Below are 16,174 nucleotides of genomic sequence, written 5' to 3'. Positions count from 1 at the left end.
CACACACACACACACACATATATATATATATATATATATATATATATATATATATATATAATTCCAGGTTAATATTTACAGAGGCAGAGTAACCAATTAAATTTTAACGAGGTTGATACAAGAGTGCTCAATAGCGAAGTAGGGCAATATATACTTTTATTTGGTTTATATAAGCATTATGTGTCGTTACACATTCATAAACAACTAGAGACCTTGTCAGGCGATTTTTGTTGTGAAAATAGTGTATATATATATATATATATATATATATATATATATATATATATAGCTACCCAACTTCCGCTCCATCATCTAGCATGCTTTGAATCGATCTGTTACGCTTACCATTTGAAAAGGGAATTTTCCGAAATTAATAATGGAATTTGTCGCAGACATAACAAGTAAGACATTTTACCAATACAACTGAATAAATATATGCATATATAAAATATATGTATGTACTTATTGATTTGTAAATCGCCACTTGTTCCTGTCTTCTCTTACCAACAACGACTATATTTCATTCCTCGCATTGTGACAGCCATCTAAATCACTACTACACACACACACACACACATATATATATATATATATATATATATATATATATATATATATATATATGTATATATATATATATATATATATATATTAGTTTGCCAATGAAGAACAGATTTGTTAAATTGTTAGGTCTTACTCCTTAATATTGTTCCTATTTACAATGCGTTCCCACGGGACAGATTTAAACATCAGGGTAGTTTTTTTTAACGTGGAGAAAAGGAACAAAAATAAAAGTTGTCTCAGTCTGAAGAACAGATACTTACCCCTCAATATTGTTACGCAAAAAAATGGTGTCCATAGTTTTATATTCTTAGCTTCCTCAACTCAACTAAATCATTTTCTGTATTTAATATCAGTGTACTACATATGATAAAATATATATGTAAATAACACAGGGATTTGAAAGAATCACTCTTTATAATGTAGAATGAAAAACTATATAAAACTGCATATAAAGTATATTGCATTGGAAGGGAAATGTTGCTTTATTTTGGGAACATATTTCCATTCATAATGCTCAGAACTGGCAGCAGTTTGTTCATTTTCGTGAATCGGGAAACTCGTCTGTACTTTTCAACGACTTGCACCAAGTACTGCTTTTGGCCCTTCTGGCAGGTAATTGATGAATTAAAATCTGTGATAAGGGCCAGTCATCATTGATCACCTTGTGTGACTTTAAATGTTTAGCACAATTAGTATAATCCCGTTTAGTTTGCTATGTTGCTGGATGGAATTTAAGAGATTCTTGTGATATTCTAAGTTTAGCAAAAAAAAAAAACAACTCCTTTCTGTTTCAGTTGACATATTCTTGAAGGTCCAGTTTCAAGTTCGATTCAGTCATCAATTTTTTTTCCTGGATTAGGCTGAGCCTTGTAACTCAGTTTAACAACCATCAACTGCTTTGTTTCATCAATAACTTGACCGTCAACGAAGGTTAAGCCATCAAGATATTCATTAAGATACCAAAAGTGACGTGTAAACACTTTCAGTGCTGCATTAGAAACAACCTTGTTTATGACTTAATAGTTTTGAAGCTTCCACGACAGAAGTCAATATACTTTAACAACAAACAAATTGAACTGTTGCAACCCATCTAATTATTTTTTAGACAACTTGAACTGAGATCGAAATTAGGCAGTAGATGAATTTTGCCATCCACCTAGCTCGATGATAGACACCTGGTTTCCGTATTTCCAAGCTTGATAGTGGCTGATCCCCAATAAATAATAGGACCAACTGTAGAAATTCTTTGTAATCATCACGTGACTGCTACGTCCGAAGCTGCGTGTGGACAAATGTAATGAGTTCGTTTTTTTTGTAGATACTGAAAAGTGTTCATCACCGATTCTTTGGTATTCAGCAGAATTAATGCTGCTCCAGCCTTGTGAAAGCCCCTGAAAAAGTTTTATTTTTATTTTATTTTTTTTTTTACACAGTGATCACCACTTATCAAGGCCCGGAAGCCACTCAGGGATAAGGGTTATTGCAAGTACATTACGTTAGTGTGGAGATATGATGAAGTGTTTACTTAAGGGGGCGGTTCATTCGAAATTTGTTAACGTTGGACTTGAAGACATCCAAGTTGTAGTCCGGTGGGAAGCAGGCAGACGGAACAGAGTTCAGTTGATGACTTATTTGATGTTGAACATGCTGATGCTATGAGTATGATTAAGATTGATGAATACAAAAAGAATTCTAGAAGCACAGCGAATGTAGACAGAGAAACAAATAAATGTAAATATTAACCTGGAATTATATATATATATATGTGTGTGTGTGTGTGTGTGTGTGTGTGTGTGTGTGTGTGTGTGTGTGTGTGTGTGTGTGTGTGTGTGTGTGTGTGTGTGTGTGTGTGTAAATATGTGTATATTTATATATATACACACATACACATATATATATGTATGTATATACATACATATATATATGTATATATATGTATGTGTGTATATATATATGTGTGTGTGTGTGTGTGATGTATGTGTGTGTGTGTTGTGGTCCGCTTGTTGATACTTTGATGAGAACTATCAAGTTAATCTGAAGAGTTGACGTCGTAATTTCTGTCCCAACCATGCACATGGACCGAAATTCTTGCCTTTGTTGCTAGCGGTTGTGTCAAATGACATTGATGTGACGGTCTGTAACGTTCCATTCATTAAAAACACAGAAAAGGCGTCTGCTTGGGCTTCACCAGTACCACCTGTGAATTAAGGAACACCAAGTATTCTCATAACCCTGTCTCCTGATAAAATCACTGCCAGTATGTCACATTTCCCATTTTCCAGAGAGTGCTAGAAGAAGTTTACCATCCCAATGGACAGATAGGAGAACATTAAGCAAAAAGCTTCTCTTTATTTCATGGGTTGCCATCTTACAGTGATGTCGTCGAGATTGTCTTGTAGATTCTTTATTGAGAGCTAACTCTCTGGGATTGTGACCAAATGCTTCTGCGGCAGCTGTAGGATGTATGTTGCATTTTGGTCATTTTTGTTCTGTCAAGAGCAGCTGAAAGTTTTGGGGTTCATGACATTTATTGATCTATGAAGTTTTCTGTTTGTAAAGTATTGGGACATTGTACAGGTGGATCTATTTTTTCTGCAACGTCTGAATTAGAATGACTTCCATCATTATCTCCTGCCATGCTGACTGTAGCCAAATCGCTCTCTTCTTTGTTTCTCTGTCTGCATTCGCTGTGCTTCTAGAATTCTTTTTTGTATTCATCAATCTTAATCATACTTATAGCATCAGCGTGTTCAACATCAAATAAGTCATCAACTGAGTCTGCAAATTCAGCTTCTTTAGCTTTCTGAGTATTTCTCAGTTCTTTTTCAATAATTTCCATTAATTATGCAAGTATTTCAGTTTGATAAAGATGTTGTAGTCATGTCGTGTTCGTATTCGAGTTTTATTTCTGAGATAAAAATACAAAGAAATATCTTCCAAAAAGATCTCCTATCACCACTACTTTTAACCATAACCATGATTCTACTTAACGGTATCGGTCTCGTTTCGTATGTATATCCTCGTTAGGGGAGATGGCGACTTTATGTTTTTGCAAACTCTTGCCGGGAAGTGTGAGCGTGATTCTACATACAGCGCCTGGAATTCCATAATTAGTAACATAATTTAGTAATGATCAGACTCAACGTTGCTTAACTTAAGTGAACTGGCGGGAACTGGTGTGTGTACGTGATTATGCCGTAACTAACTAAAACCCAGAGCTATGATAATGATGACGCCGATGAAAACGTAAACTGATTTCATACACTCATCTCCAGGATATGTAAAAGTTTTGTCCATGTAATGATATGATGTATATAAAAATTGTATATGCAATGATATACTGTATATAAAAATTGTATATTTAATGATATGATGCATATAACAGTTGTATATTTAATGATATGATATATATATAATAATTGTCATTGTAATGCTATGATGTATATAATAGTTGTATATTTAATGATATCATGTATATAATAGTTTATATGTAATTATGCGATATATATAATACTTGTATACGTAATGATATGATATTTATAATATTTAATGATATCATGTATATAATAGTTGTATATTTAATGACATGATGTATATAATAGTTGTATATTTAATGATATGATGTATATAATAATTGTCATTGTAATCATATGATGTATATAATAATTGTATATTTAATGATATGATGTATATAATAGTTGTATATTAAATGATATGATGTATATAATAGTTTTATATGTAATGATATGATGTATATAATAATTGTATATTTAATGATATGATGTATATAATAATTGCATATGTAATGATATGCTGTATATAATAATTGTATATGTAATGATTTGATGTATATAATAGTTGTATATTTAATGATATGATGTATATAATAATTGTATATGTAATGATATGATGTATATAATAGTTGTATATGTATTGATTTGATGTATAAAATAGTTGTATTTGCTTTTTTACATAGGCATCACCACTTATCAAGGCCCAGAGATCACTCGAGGATAAGGGTTAAGAGTGTACAGTAGTCAATTGAACAATATAGTAATTGTTAGTAATGGAAATTAGTTAAATTTGTTAACTATATGGAACAGCTTAGCAAGAATTGTTTACGTTGGAATTGAAGATAACCATATTGTAGTCAGCTGGAAAGCTGGAGAACAGAAGACAATTCCACAGGCGTGCAGTTCTTAGAAAGAAGCTTTTTTTCATGGAATCTACGTTTAGGTTTAGGCACAGATAAAGTGTGTGGGAATTATTGATAGTATTTTCAGTTAGACGAGTTTATCTTGTGAAAGTTTTGCGAGGGAGGACCATAGATTGGAGCTCAGTCGAGCACTTGCCATGAAAATAACGATACAGCAGAGACAGACTCGCAGCATCTCTTCTGTGAGATAGAGCTTGCAGAGAAGAGAAAAGGACATCTTCTACGAGGCTACGAAATATATTTTGAACTCTATCAAGGCAGGACAAGTCCTTTCTAGCAGCTCCTGCCCGAATGTGGCAACAGTACTCCATCCTTGGACTTACCTGGCTCTTATATAGATAGATAATTGCATCAGCAGTAAGATATCTACTAGATCGATAGAAGGATCCTAACATTTTTTCAGTGGCCTTGGCAACAGATTTAATGTACGTGTTCCATTTCAGATCAGGAGTAAAGGTCAAGCCCAAAAGCTTATCAAAGCATGAGGCCTCCCTAAGACGGGAGCCATTCATTGCAATTGATGCCATATGGGGATCAGAACGTTGATACTGTAAAGATAGAAGCTTGGTTTTAGATGCATTAAAAGTAATCAGCCACTCCTTTCTCCATTGTACCACTTGCTCAAGATCAGAGGAGAGAGAATAGAGAGAACTTTGTCGTTTTCGATCATTGATGTGCTACAACATACAGTAGTGTCATCAGAATAAATGTCTACAAATGATGTAAGGATATGATGTATATAACAGCAGTATATGTAATGATATGATGATATAACAATAGTATATGTAATGATATGATGATATAACAGTAGTATATGTAATGATATGATGTATATAATAGTTGAATATGTAATGATATGATGATATAACAGTGGTATATGTAATGATATGATGATATAACAGTAGTATATGTAACGATATGATGATATAACAGTAGTATATGTAATGATATGATGTATATAATAGTTGAATATGTAATGATATGATGATATAACAGTGGTATATGTAATGATATGATGATATAACAGTAGTATATGTAACGATATGATGATATAACAGTAGTATATGTAATGATATGATGTATATGATAGTTGAATATGTAATGATATGATGATATAACAGTGGTATATGTAATGATATGATGATATAACAGTAGTATATGTAATGATATGATGATATAACAGTAGTATATGTAATGATATGATGTATATAATAGTTGAATATGTAATGATATGATGATATAACAGTGGTATATGTAATGATATGATGATATAACAGTAGTATATGTAACGATATGATGATATAACAGTAGTATATGTAATGATATGATGTATATGATAGTTTAATATGTAATGATATGATGTGTATAATAGTTGAATATGTAATGATATGATGTATATAACAGTCGAATGTGTAAGGATATGATGCATATAATAGTTGAATATGTAAGGATATGATGATATAACAGTCGTATATATAATGATATGATGTATATAACAAATGTAATGATATGATGTATATAACAGTCGTCTATGTAATGATATGATGATATAACAGTCGTATATATAATGATATGATGTATATAATAGTTGTATATGTAATGATATGATGATATAACAGTCGTATATATAATGATATGATGTATATAATAGTTGTATATGTAATGATATGATGCATATAATAGTTGTATATGTAATGATATTATGTATATAATAATTGTGAATGTAATGATATGATGTATATAATAGTTTTATCTGTAATGATATGATGTATATAATAATTGTATATGTAATATGATGTATAAAATATTTGTATATGCAATGATATAGTGTATATAGTAGTTGTATATGTTATGTGATTATATAATAGTTGTATATGTAATGATATAATGTATATAATAGTTTATATGTAATTATGTGATGTATATAATACTTGTATACGTAATGATATGATATGTATAATAATTTTATATGTAATGATATGATACATATAATAGTTGACATATAATTATGTCATGTATATAATAATTACATATGTAATGATATTATGTATGTAATAATTGTCTATATAATGATATTATGTATGTTATAGTTGTGTTTTAATGATAATAGTTGCATATGTAAGGATAAGATATGTATATTAGAAAATAATTGGATCAATAAGATAGTCTCCCTCTATCCTGCTAGAAAACTACTCAAACCTGAAAATATCTTGCATCTCAAGAGAACCACTATTCGTTTATGCATCGTAATCTGTTTTCACACTTGGGCTGATGCATTTAAGTAAATTATCTCCCTCTTAGACAGGGTAAAAAAAAGTATCTAATCTAATAGGTCTCGCACTATCTGTCAATCTCCCGCCTCTGTCCCATCGCCGACATATGGCATCACTTTGCCTGTTTTACATGTATTTCAATGTAATTTGCTTTGGCACTCATAGCACTTGTGTATCCTCGATGAACCTAATGAACAATAACCCCCCCCCTCACTGTTGAGATCTCTAGATGCCTAAAAGCTTTCTCCTCTAATAATTTATTTCTGCGAATTGCTTCACTTTGGAATTCCTTCCTTGTCTCCTGCTTCACTGACTGTTCTGACCTGCGGAAATTTAAATGTAATGTGAACAGACATCTTGCTGGCCAACCCCTACACTGTAGACATTGTCCGAAATAGTAACAATATATCTTGTCTAGGTTTGAACAATGGAATTCTTAAATGGTCACGCATCATAGTACTGGCGAGACTAAAAGTTGCTTAACATCGGTGATCTAACGGGGACCGGCGTTGTCAGCCTGATTATGCCGTATCGTTGTAAATAATGATAATAATAAAAAAAAGAACGAAAGACAGTAAATATATGAAAGACAAGAAAATTAATGCAATAAAGAAAGACAGAAAAGAAACAAACTCAAAGAAAAAATAATGAATAAGTGAAACCTCAAAAAGTATTGAATGAATAATTGAATGAATTAATGAAGGAATTAATGAGTTAATAAGTTGACAAGTGAATTAATAAAAAATAATTAAATTAAATAAATAAATTGATGAATGAATAAAAAAAAATTTTTTAATAAATAAATTAATATATAAATTAATGAATTAATGAATGAAAAATAGATGAATGGATGAATCAATGAATAAATTGTTGAATAACTAAATTAACAGAATTAATTAAGTAATTATTTAATTCATGAAGTTATGAATAGAAGAATAATTTAATTAATGAATAATTTAATGTATTATTAATTAGTTAAAGAATGAAAGAATGAATGGATGAATTAATTAATAAAATAACACAGGAATGAATAAATAACTTAATAAATTAATTAAGTAATTTATTAATGAATTGATGAATAATTGAATACTAATTGAATAAATGAATAAATTAATGAGTTAATGCGTAGATGATGATTGAATTAATTAATTAATTAATTAATGATTTAATCATTAATTAATGAAATAATAAATTAAGGAATGAATTAATTTTGAATAAATTAATTCATTCATTCATTAATAAATGAACGAACGTATAAATTAAGCAATGATTAAATTAATAGATGAATTAATGAATGAATAATTTAATTAATGTATGAATCCATTAATTAATAAATTAATGGATGAATGGATAATTGAATTAATAATTTAATGAATTAATGAATTAATTCATAAATCTAAGAAAGAAATAATGAATAAGTAAAAACTCAGAGTAGATTGAATGAATGAATAAATGAATGAATGAAAAATTATAAAGTTGTGAAAGAAAAAAGTGATGCAAAATAACTGAATGAAAAACAATGAAAGAGTAATAAATGTAAGATGGACATTTTAGGAATAATAGAGTGAATGAAAAAAAGGAAGGAATGGAGAAAGAAGTCGTAGAGAAAATAAAAATTTAGTGAATGAAAAACAAATGAATTATATGAATGAAGGAATGAATTGAAAAAGAATGAAAGAAAATTGAATGAAGAAAGAAAGACGTAATGAAAGTAAAACGAATGAAATAAAATAAGAACAAACAGAAGAATAAATAGACAGAAACGATAATGGAGTATGCTCTGATGAACTCATTGCACTTGTGCCCCCCTTGATGTACATATCCTTGACAAACCTTCTTAGCAACAAAATCACATCCCTTCACTGTTGATGTCCCTAAATGGCAGAAAGCCTTCTACTCTAAAAAGTTCTTCTCTCAAACAGCTAGACTTAGGAATTCCCTTCCTGCTACCTGCTTCCCTGACTGTAGTGATATGCAAAAGTTTAAATGTAACGTAAATCAACATCTTGTTAATCTTTCTTAGACATGGTCCCAAATAGTAGCCCCTTATGTCTAAGTGGCTATATGCCTTGTTGGGGGGGGGGTTAACGTGAGTAAAAAAGAACTCGTTTGTAGAGAGAATAAACAAAAGGAAAAAATATTGTCTTAAAGAAAAAAACTTAAAAAAAGGAAAGAAAATTGCAACGAAAAAAAAAACAAACAACGAATGAACAAAAAAAAAATGAAAAGAAAAATTAAATGAAAAAAAAAAGATAGAACTAAAGAAAGAAACGGACAAGAAATAATTATGCTTTAAAAGAAAAAAGGATGAAAAGAAAGTAAAAAATAAAAAAGAAGGAAGAAAAGCTTTTAAAAAAAAGCAGAAAAAATAATTATGCTGTAAGAGAAAAAAAGAAGAGAAAAAGTAACAAAGAAAAAGACGAAAGAAAAAAAAGAAAGAAAAATGAAGAATAAATAATTATGCTATAAGGGGGGGGGGGAAGAAAGCATAAAGAAAGGAAAAAAATAATTAAAATAAAAGAATAAATAATTATACTGTAAGAGAAAAAGAGAAAGAAAAAAGAAAGTAACAAAGAAGAAAGAAAAAGAAAGTAAAACAAAAGAATAGACAATTGTTCTGTAAGAGAAAAACGAAAGCATAAGAAAGAAGAAAAAAGAAAGAATCATGCTGTAAGAGGAAAAAGAAAGAAAAGAAAGTAACAAAGACAAAAAAGAAAGAAAAAGAAAATAAAAAAGAAGAAGAAATAATTATACTCTGGGATAAGAAAGAAAGAAAAAAAAAGAAGGTAACAAAGAAAAAGAAAAAAAGAGAAATATTAAAAATACGTAACAAAACAAAAGCTCTAATAATGGCGAACCAGAAAATGGCGACGTAAGAAAACGATGAAAGACGAGTGATCCACTAAGGAAACGATTGACTACGTCGATCCACATGTTTCTCTCTCACGGCATCCATTGGCCATCAGTAGGTTCACAAATAAGATCGTATCAATATGAGGTCCAGCAACCGACCAATATATTTAGATGGTACACGCACACACGCATGCATGCAGACGCCCTGAAGACAAAAAAAGCGGGACAAATCAAACGGGAAAAAAAGAGATACGGAGAAAGTAGCTGATGAAAAATAAACGTTCAAACTTCTCGGTTTCACATTCACATGGAACATGAATTCGAACAAATACACTGAGGACATTGGCAAGGCTGCTGCAAAAATATGGGCTCTATCTACCGTGCCAGAAAATTGCTCACATCAGAGAGTATATTTACAAAACCATTATTCGCCCGTGCATCTAACACTGTATGTACATCTTTACTGGTGTATTAACCCTAACCCTCTCCCTCTTAGAAAGGGTCGAAAAAGAGAGTCTCAAAATCTAATAAGTTTCGCACTATCAATCAAGCTTCAACCTCTGTCCCATCGCTACAATATTGCATTCTTCTGCCTGTTTTGCCAGTACTTTAATGAAGTGTACACTGATGAATTCATATCACTTGTGCCTCCTCAACTAACTTGACAAACGGCAAAATCCCACACCTTCACTATTTGGGTCCCTAGATGCTGAAAAGCCGTTTACTCTAATAGTTTCTTATTTCGGACTGCTTGACTTTTGAATTCCTTTCCTGTGTCCTGCTTCCATGAGTATTATAACTTGCAAAAGTTTAAATGTAATGTGAATAAACATTTTGTTGTTCAACTCCTTGCAGTCTCCTGTAGAAATTATCCCAAGCAGTGACACCTTATGTTCCAAGTGACAATATGCCTAAAAAAAAAAAAGAGAGGAAGCTGTGGAAAGAAACAAGAAATATAGAGCAGAAGGTTGAGAGAGAGAGAGAGAGAGGGGGGGAGAGGGGAGAGAGAGGGGGGAGGATAAACGAGTACACGTAGAAAAACAGACGAATACAGAGAGGCGAAAGGAGGAAGAGACAGTAACTGACAAATATACAGACAAACAGACAGAGTAAAGCAGAATGGCTAAAAGAAAGAGTAGGGCTACAGGAGAACACAAACGCACGAAAGTTATACAATGAAAAATTAGAGAATTCTTGATAAAGTGCAGAAACGTATCTGAAATTTGATCGGCCCCCACCCTTTCTTCTTCTATGCAACCTTTATCTTGCAGACGTGATGTTGCTAGTCGCAGTCTTCGTTTCATAAATATTACTATAGCATGTATTCTTACTATTTGTCAGATCTATTTCCTGCTTCCTTTGTCCAAGCTTGTTTGATTTGTTGGTCTAGTGGTCTCTGTCAATTCGTTGTTCTAATACCTCATTGTAATACAGCTTCTCATTCCAGTAGATCCTTTCCAAGAATTGAACGTTTGTGAAACTTTCTTCCGACTGATTGTTTTCCTCCTATTTATAGACATGGTCTTCTCGAAACTAGTTTCAATCAGGATCTGTTTTTATGATAATCATATTTCGTTTCTTGTTAGCGCCTTGCATTAGGTGGTTTCACGCCTTGTCTCGTGCGATTTTCATAAAGCATGAGGTAATTAATGGAGCGTAGAAGATAAAAATGTTTTAATGAGGTCATTTTTAATAAGATTATTCAAGGATCATTTTTCATGCTAAATGAAACATTAAGCACATTCTATAGGAGAAGCAAACGCACAAAAAATATTTTAAAAAAAACATTTCAATAGGTACATTGTAGAAGTATGAGACATTTTTAATGCATTCATTTTAGAAGCATGGAATATTAAAGGATTTTAAAAGAGCCGTGGAAGAAGCACGGAATATTAAACCATGTGTTATATTATGAACCTTTTTTTTCTAGAATTCAAATACACAACAACACATTTGGTGTAAGCAATAGTCCGTTTTTATTCCTCGTTGTTTCCCTGTTATGGTGGATAGAGAGAGGAGTGGGAGAGCGACAGAGAGGAGTATATTGTTGCGTCCGCTCGGTTGACAAATCAAAAATCTATCTCCCAATCTTTTTCGTGTCACTTTTTCCTGTCAACTTTTAAAAACATCAACATAACCGGATTCGTCTAATTGTTACATTCTTTCTCAAACAATAACAAATTTTGTTTACATTCATGAGAAATATTGAAACAATTCTGGTTTAGCTGTCATGTTCCTCACATTCCATCCGCAGACATGTGCCATATTTTTATCCATATAAATAAATATATGTATATACACATATACACATATATATACTAGCATGTCAACCCGGCTTAGACCGGACCCTTTGTGTAACACATGTTAATGGGGCCATTGAAAAAGCATGAGATATAAAACATTTTTAATTGAAGAAGCCTGGAATATTAAACCATTTTAATAGGGACATTAAAAAAGCATTGAATATTAAACCATGTTGGTTGTACCATTGAAGAAGTATGGAATATTAAAACTTTTAATAGAGTCATTGAAGACGCAAGGAATATTTAACCATTTTAATAAAGCAACTACAGAATAATTGAATACAGAACCATTTCATAGAGCCGTTGACGAAGCATGGAATATCAAACTATTTCAATAAGGACACTGAAGAAGCATAGAATATTAAATCATTTAAAAATGGCCATAATAAATAAACATACATGGAATATAAAAGCATTTTATAGGGACATTGAAAAAGCATGAAATACCAAAAAATTTTAATAGGGCCATTGAAAAAGCATGGAATATTAAAAAATTTTAATAGGGTCATTGAAAAAGATTGGGATATTAAACAATTTTTTATAGGGCCATTGAAAATCATAGAATTTTAAACCATGTTAATATGGGCATTGAAGAAGCATTGAATATTAAACCATGTTTATAATGTTATCGAAAACATCTTTGAATATTAAACCATGTTTATAATGTTATCGAAAAAATATTTGTATATTAAACCATGTTTATAATGTTATTGAAAAAAATCTTTGAATATTAAACCATGTTTATAATGTTATCGAAAAAATCTTTGAATATTAAACCATGTTTATAATGTTATCGAAAAATCTTTGAATATTAAACCATGTTTATAATGTTATCGAAAAAATCTTTGAATATTAAACCATGTTTATAATGTTATCGAAAAAATCTTTGAATATTAAACCATGTTTATAATGTTATCGAAAAATCTTTGAATATTTAACCATGTCTATAATGTTATCGAAAAAATCTTTGAATATTAAACCATGTTTATAATGTTATCAAAAAAATCTTGGAATATAAAACCATGTCTATAATGTTATCGAAAAAATCTTTGAATATTAAACCATGTCTATAATGTTATTGAAAAAGCTTTGAATATTAAACCATTTAAATAGTACCATTGAAGAAGCATGGCATATTAAACCTTTCTAATTGGACCATTAAAAAAAGCATGGAATATTTAACCATTTTAATATCGCCATTGAAGAAGCATTAAATATTAAACCATGTTAATAATGCCATTAAAGTCCATAAAATATTACACTATTTTAATATGGTCAATTGAAAAGCCTGGAATATCAAATTAAAAAAATAGTGCCATTGGAGAAGCAGAGAATATTAAATCATTTTAATAGGGCCATTGAAAAAGCATAGAATATTAAACCTTTTGATTGGGCCATTGAACAAGCAAATTTTAATAGGGCCATTGGAGCAGCATGGAATATTAAACCTATTTTATAGAGCTATTGAAAAAGCATATGATATTAAAACATTTTAACAGAGACATTGAAAGAGCATGGACTATTAAACCATTATTATATGGTCATTGAAAAAGCATGGACTATTATAAACCATTTTTATAGGTTCATTGAAAAAGCATGGAATATTAAACCATTTTGATAAGGTCTTGAAAAACATCTAATATTAAACCATATTTATACGGTCATTGACGGAGTGTGAATATAAAACCATTTTAATTGGTCCATTTTAGAAGTATGGAATATAGGGTCATTGAAGGATCATGGACAATTAAACCATTTTAATAGAGCCGTTGAAGAAGCATGGAATATTAAACCATTTAATAAAATCATTTAAAAAGCATAATATATAAATAATTTTAATATGGTCATTGAAGAAGTAAAGAATATTCAACTATTTTAATAGAGTCACTGGAGAAGTATGGAATATTAAACCTTTTTTTATAGAGCCATTGAAAAAGCACCGAATATTAAACCATATTTATACGGCCATTGAAGAAGTATGGAATTTTAAACCTTTTTTAATAGGGCAATTGAAGAATCATGGAGAATTAAATCATGTTAATAGAGCCGTTGAAGGAGCATGGAATATTAAACTATTTTAATAAAATTATTTAAGAAGCATAGAATGTTAAATTTTTATATGGCCATTGAAAAAGCATAGAATATTGGACCTTTTTATAGAGCCGTTGGAGAAGCACAAAATATTGAAACATTTTAATTGCGCCATTGAAGAAGCATGTAATATATTTAACATATTAATTTTGCTGCAAGGAAAAAGAGGAAAGGAAAAGAAATGAAATTCAGTCTCAGTTTTTAACAAAACTCATTTAATCTTGCTTCTCTGTAGGTATCGTCTCCGCTGAGACGTCATCCACGTGTCTCGAACACGTGCTTCTCCAAACACCGCTCCTTCGTCCACGTGTGTCCTTTTGTTTCTGCTATGACGTTACTTCGCGCAACCGGCTTGGTCATTTGCATATGTCAGATGTCATATGCTGCTACTTCTGCTGCTGCTGCTAACAGCGCTAGTGGCTCTGTTACTTTATTACCCAATTTCCACCATTAGTGATCATCATGGTTTTGTCTCAGGGTCTACCTAACCTTATCCTAGAGTGTCTTCTGGGCCTTAATAATCAGTGACCACTAAGTAAATAAAATGTAGATAATTTAAGACGTGTATATTTATCACAGTAAATTTACATTCTTAAATAAGAACCATTTGTGTTGCATGCAAGAAATATGACTAGCGACGATTACCTTATCGCCATCTTTTATTTTTGTTTTATTTTTTTATTTTTACCTTTTGGTCGCCTTTTTTGTTTTGTTTTTTGTTTTGTTTTTTTTTGTTGTTTTTTTTACACGGTAAATACTACTTGTACCTTATCCTTGTTAAACACATTATGGACATTTTTTCGGCACTTGCTCGACCGGATATGTAAAGAAAAATCAATGCTTCCGTTATTTGGACGAGGGCGGCCTGTCAGTCACGTGCCGTCCTTTGTCCAGCTTCCTGATTGGCTCCTTTGGTCAACAATGACGTCAATCCATTCATCTCGTTATTGCGTTTATTTAAACATTAAACAGAATATTGCACGATTAGCGGCGAAGGCTGCAACATAACGCATTGTTTCATGGTTGGGAGTTCCAAAGACTCGGAATTCCAGAGATTCAAACAAGATTAAAAAGAAAAAACAACAGTTTTGCTCGTAGCGGGTTGTTTCATACTTATATACATAAACGACTGTGTATATGTGTGTGAGAGATAAAGATAGAGAGAGTTTCCCATTGATTCCGAAAACGCTGGCTTATTTTCATTAAACAAAAATATAATTTATGTGTGTGGCGGTGTTTTAAGATAGGTTTTGTATCGGGATGCCTCAAATAAAAATCCTTAATCTATAATTAAAAATTCCGGTTAAAAAAAGGAACAGTCCGATTTTCTACAAAGTTAACACTCTCATACAGCCTAACATCACATTTTAGAAGTTTTATCATCGCACAAGCAGAAGAATTCGGTTTTTTTTTTGATAAGGCAGCGGCTCGTGCGAAATGAATGTTTCTGTTTAGGGCACAATTGAACCGTGATAGTTGACTTTTGAATTTTAAATTTTAATTCAAGCCATTATATAAAAATAATTGTATAAAATCGACAGTAGGTTCTCTACAGTGCAATGTAGACTACAATATACTTTGGTCACTGTGGGAAGGCGTGTAACGCTTTCTATCGGTGCATTGGGTTAAGTCTTCAACTGTAGCAGGCAATCAATCGATTTGATTGAAAAATGGGCAATTTCATCGATTTCGATAACAATGAAAGTGTGATATGGAACATTCGCTGATCCTCGTTTAATCCCGGACAACGTTGTGTCTCCCTGCTAGTATCACACACACACACACACACACACACACACACACACATATATATATATATATATATATATATATATATATATATATATATGTATGTAAGTGAGATGTCTCCCTAT

This window comes from Euprymna scolopes, chromosome 39, assembly GCF_053919585.1.
Source record: "Euprymna scolopes isolate OS-2025 chromosome 39, ASM5391958v1, whole genome shotgun sequence".
NCBI lineage: Eukaryota > Metazoa > Mollusca > Cephalopoda > Sepiida > Sepiolidae > Euprymna > Euprymna scolopes.
The sequence above is the reverse complement of the archived record's forward strand: the minus strand, read 5'-3'. Positions refer to the sequence as shown.